Below are 6000 nucleotides of genomic sequence, written 5' to 3'. Positions count from 1 at the left end.
CTAGTTTGGAGACTCGCTGAAGATGGCAGCATTTTGGGGTCACCAAGTCTCTAAAGCTACAATTAGACACCACCTCCATGTCAGTGTCAGTGTTTGGAATCTAACAAATGTAAGCAACTGGAGACACTACTGGTGCTTTGAGTTTGACAGAACTCTATGGTCAAATGAGACAAAAATACAGATTTATGGAAAATTAAAAGATCTTGTAAGGTGGGTTTGGTGTAGGATAATAATACAAGGATAGTAATACAAAAAAAAAATAACCCCTCATCCTCACTGGCTGTGTTTACATGCAAAGATTTTTGCCAATCCGATTGAATACAATCCGATTACAGATTCAGACTGAGGTGTTTATATGCACACTCTATTCAACAATCTGATGGAAAATCTTCGTTTACATGCTCACTACAAGTAATCCGATGCAATATGACGCGCATGCGTGGAGTAGCGTTTAGAGTAAACGTTACCATGACAGCGAACATCACGTGAGGTCCAGTCCGCGTGAGATGAGTTTCCAGTTGGCGCGCTTGTGTTTTAATTGCTTTAAAATGATGTCAGACTCAGGAAAACGTGCTTCACATGTGCTTATAAAGGAAGCGGCGAGAGGAAGACGTCGTGTTCTGAGACTCATAAGCTGGTCGTCCGTCCCACCGCCGCTTTTTAAAGCTCAGAGCATAAACTTCGTCTCCTCTGCAGACCAGTTTCTGCTCCGCCATGCTGAACAGTATAAACTTTCGCCATGACGCGACGCACATGCGCAGAACATACTTACACGTTCCGATTGGGAATGTAATCGGATTCAGGCGTTTACATGGCTATTATTCTTCTATTTAACGGATTATTTAGAGGTTTACCCACCTCGTTCAGTCGGATAGAAATTGTATTCCGAATGGCTTCAATCGGGCTAGACTATTCCGATTGAGGTGTTTACATGGACGTGTTCTATTCCGATTGAGCTATTAGTCGGATTATTAACGGATTATCAGGCTGCACGTGGCTACTGTGGAGTATGGTGGAGGATCTGCAATGTTTTGGGGCTGTTTATCTATGCTGTCAAAAGGTGACACATTAAGCTTAACTTGCAGAATTTGCAGCGTACATATGACTAAACTTCCATTAAAAGTTGCCGCTTGCCTGCGTAGCGGTGCAGCTAAACATGCTGGGCTTAGATTAGACTATACTAGGAAGATGTTACCTTGTGAAAATTTAGCTGTCTGCCATGGAACAAAACTAATGATTAACTTTTCAGGTACTGTTTACATTCTGAATGACAGCTGTTGAGAATCATTTTAGTCTAAGAATTGCAATAAAATTACTTTTTCAATCATCTATCCAGCAAAATCAACATATTCAGCAGCACAAAGAAAGCAGACAGAGGAGCGTATTTATGGATATGATAATTGAGAAACATGCATTTTCTTTGATAAGTTTTAGTCTAAATTTAGTTCAATAAAATGTTAAGATTTCTTACATTTTTTAAGCTCATATATTTTCAGTGTGAGGCTAATTAACCACAAAGACATTTTTCATGACTATTTTAGCCCATCTTTTTCAAAGGTGCCAATAATTATGGAACTGGCTGCAGCATTTCTCAACTCCAATCTAGGACAATGGCACTAAATGGGGTTATGACACTGAGAGGGTTATGGAACTTGTGCCTGCACTAATGCATCAGAATAATGTGCATCATTTCACTTGTTTGAGATGAGACCATTTTGGGGAAAAGTCATTTTAGTATTTAGAACCACTCCCCTTGAGCACTAAGTGCCAACTTGAAAAATAATAATAATAACCACGTAATGGTCATGTAGAATAACCCCTGTGTATATTATCAGACATCTTCCACAGGTTAGCACTGATTTAACAAAAGTTCATTAACTGACCCATTTCATTTGAGCAGTATATTGCCATAGGTATAACAACAGGAGATACTTGATATGTTGTTTTCTGTGCCTGGGAGACATGGCTCTGAACACACAGATGTAGACACATGGATAGTTGGTCCATAGGATTTTGTGGTCATAGATCCTATCATCCCCATTCTTTATAAGGAATTTTCACACCACTTCAGATGTTTTTTTTATTACCATTGTGTTTCCACATCATGGCATCATAAATCTCAAACTTACCATTTTCATTGAAGGATTTTCCAAAATGAAGTTTACCTTTACAAAGAGTGTCAACAAGCTGAAAATGGAGAATTATAAACATTAATTGTATAATACACTTAACAGAATGTCTTTAGCTAAAAATGACTGAATGCCAGATATTAGTGTTTGTAACCCAGGGGCCATATTACAGAGCCTTCCCGTATTTTTGTCTTAACTTAAGATCTGACAGGTCAAGATAAGATTTTTCACTAATTCGTATTACATAAGCAAATCTTAATTTAGGAATCTTAGAGCATCTTATTTTATGTTTTATTTATTTATTATAATATTGTATATGCCCCTATACCTGCCACCAAGATAGTTAACAGGCTTCATGCAAGGCTTAAATTTTATGGCAATATTGTTTAATTAAACACATTTAATTGAATAGCATTCAGTTTGACATAGAAATAATACATACATAAATAAATACACCCCATTTCCAAAAAAGTTGGGACGCTATGTAAAATGTAAATAAAAACAAAATGCAATGATGTGCAGATTATTTAAACCTTACATTTCATTGAAAATGGTACAACGACAACATATGAAATGAAACTAAGAAATTGTATTGTTTTGAAATATTGAAAAATATTTGCCTATTTTGAATTTGATGCCAGCAACACACTCCAAAAAATGTTGGGACTGGGGCAACAAGTTGTGTAATACTACACCTGGTGGTTAATTGGCAACAGGTCAGTGACATGACTGAGTAAAAAAGGCATCCCAGAGAGGCTGACTCTTTCAGATGTTAAGATGCGGAGGGGTTCACCACTCTGTGAAAGACTGCACAGGCAAATAGTGAAACAATTCAAGAAGAATGTTTCTCAACATCCTTTACTTTTCATAATCTACGGTACATAATAACATTAAAAGATTCAGAGAATCTGGAGAAATCTCTGTATGTAAGGGACAAGGCCAAAGACCAGTATTTGCTGACCATGATCTTTGGGCCCTCAGAAGGCATGCATTAAAAACAGACATGATTCTGTAGTGGAAATCACTGCATGGGCTAAGAAACATTTCTGAAAACCACTGTCTGTGAAAACAGCTCGTCGCTGCATCCACAAATGGAAGTTAAAACTCTTAAACGCAAAGAAGAAACCATATATGAAAACGACCCAGAAACGCCGCCACCTTCTCTGGGCCTGAGAACATTTAAAATGGCCTGAGGCAAAGTGGAAAAGTGTCCCTGTGGTCTGACAAATCAAAATTTGAAATTCTTTTTGGAAATCATGGACACTGTGTAAAGACCACTCAGCTTGTTATCAGTGCCCAGTTCAAAAATCAGCATCCATGAGGATATGAGGATGTATTAGTGCACATGGCATGGGTGAGGTGCACATCTGTGAAGGCAGCATTAATGCTGAATGATATATACATGTTTTGGCACCATATACTGCCATCCAGATGGCGTCTTTTTCAGGGAAGGTCTTGCTTAATTCAGCAAGACAATGTAAAACCACGTTCTGCATGTATTTTGTTTTTATTTACATTCTGCACAGTGTCCTAACTTTTTTGGAAATTGGGTTGTAAAGACAGGCACATCTTTGATAGATTTTTTTGTTTGTTACATTTTAACAGACACATAACTACTCCAGACTACATGTGACAGAAAGAATAGCATCCAGTGATGTGCACAGACTGTGGAAAGAGTAGAGACCAAAGTATAGGCTGTGAGATATTTTGGAAAACACAGAGTAATTTCCATTACGCTTATGCAAAATATGCCATGTTATTGATTGTTATGTGAGATAGTGTAATAAAAAAGTAGGTCTTTAAGAGTTCTTTAGCAAAATATTGGTTAAATAAATAGCATTACAACCCAAAGAACATAAAATAGGACTGCTTATATGATAGGAGGTAGTGCAGGAGGACTTGGGATTCTGTGGCGTACAGAGGAACACGAGTAGGAAAGTTGGGAAAGTCTTTGCTTCCCTGTCTCACTACTTTTTCTGCTTGGATGATGTCTGGGCCACCTGGGCCTGCCTTTGCTGAAGAATTAGATGAGTGACACAAATGAATGATCTTTTGAGAAGTAAAGGCTAGTAAAGGCTGACTACCTCTTTTTTCTCTGCATTGACCCCAATTTGCTGGTTGCAGTCCTGGGCGGCCTCCAACCACAGCGTCCTGCCTGATAGAACGGGCAGGTGAGATACTCTGAGAGCGTCTTGGAACACTGGCTCTGCTGGGGAGCACAGTACCCATCTGACCCAGTGAAGCTCATAGTCGTTGAGACACCGCATCTCTGTCTCTGTCTGGAACAACCCTGATTCAGGGGTTTCGGTGCCGTCCTCATTGCCAGGGGGACCTTTATTGCTCTCAAAAGAGTTGTCCATCAGCACTTAAAGGGGAGGCAGAGGAAGGCTGTCCACATCTACATCATCAGGTCTCTCTGAGATCCTCTGGTCAACTGAAAAACTCTTGTTGTTACTGCCATTGGTGGAATCACCATCCATGCTATTGACTAACATGGGCAGAAAACGTCTTTTGGTTTCTCTAACTTTCATGGGGCCATTTGGGGTCTTTGAATAGATTTGTCTTGGACACCTTGGCTAAAGGTATTTATGTGTCTTTTGACTGTGTTTCTGCCAGGAGGAAAATGCACAATTGCAGAAGATGAGCTAGGTGGCAGAGTAGCTTTCAGTGGTCCTGTGCCCAGGCTGTAGCATTGTGCCATATGCTGGTCTTCTGACGAATGTCTACCCAATCTTGTCCTGCCAAGACTTGAGCAATTAGACATTTTTTCCACGATAGCCATTTTTCTTCTTTGCACCTCTTTGGCCCCCTCTTCATCCTCATTGGAGTCTTCTTCACTAACATCATCATTATTGTCTTCTTCAACTCCACTCAGTTAATTCAAAACTCTTGTAAGTGATAACTTTATAGATAATGATGTTGTCAAGACTGTCACAATGGCAAACTGGCTGATAATATTTGTTTATAAAAATAAAAACTCATGCCAAAGCCTTTCTATAAATTGCCCAGTAATTCTTTACTTTCCGTCATCTGCAGTTTCTTAGCAGTCCTAACACAAAACTTTGAAGCTTTAAGACTTTAAAACCCATTTTAGATTTGAAATGTATTTTCGTATTTAATAATACATTATTACATTGACCGCTGTCTGTTTCTACAGAAACAATGGCACAGTGTGCTTAGTGTGATTTCAGCTTGTTTATTTCAAGTTGTTGTCCTCCGCTGCCACATTTCACATTTGGTCATGTAGATAAGAATAAAGCACACACAAAGCCACACAAAGAGGTGGATCAGCATGCTAAATGTGATTATTCGTGTCTCATTAAGATCATGGGGCACTTTTCAAAAAATCGTGGGACTGGCTTTTCAAGGCCAGCACAAAATATTTGGAGGCTAAAATGGCAATATAGACATGCATCACAGAAAAGCCAGTTATAGATCCTTCGGCACACATAAGGTTGATGAACATGCTGTGGTTTGGTGGTGGGTGGATGTCTGGGGACGCAAAAACCAACCAGAATGCACAAATAAGCTTTCTAAGCCTGTGCTGCTTGTCTATGTCAAAGGCCAGAAATGCCAAAAAGGTGCAAAGGACTTGATTAGAATGCAACACACACAACCATAAAACCATAAAACCAAGACTATACATGATCTGTTGAGCCCTGCAGGCATGGATGTTTGGCCTGCCAATAAAGGCAATAACGCTTCCAAAGCTAATTAGCCGTCCTAGTTTCAAGACATTTCAAAGCCAGACTCCTGAATAACTGAGTGTTTTGTGCCACACATATAAAATTAACAGGATTAGCATCAACAACACATCTATTGCTTCTCCCACCATCAATGCAAAGGGATAAGGCTCATTCCATAAGCACAG

Source organism: Colossoma macropomum, unplaced genomic scaffold (genome assembly GCF_904425465.1).
Source record: "Colossoma macropomum unplaced genomic scaffold, Colossoma_macropomum, whole genome shotgun sequence".
NCBI lineage: Eukaryota > Metazoa > Chordata > Actinopteri > Characiformes > Serrasalmidae > Colossoma > Colossoma macropomum.
This window is presented reverse-complemented; position numbering follows the sequence as displayed.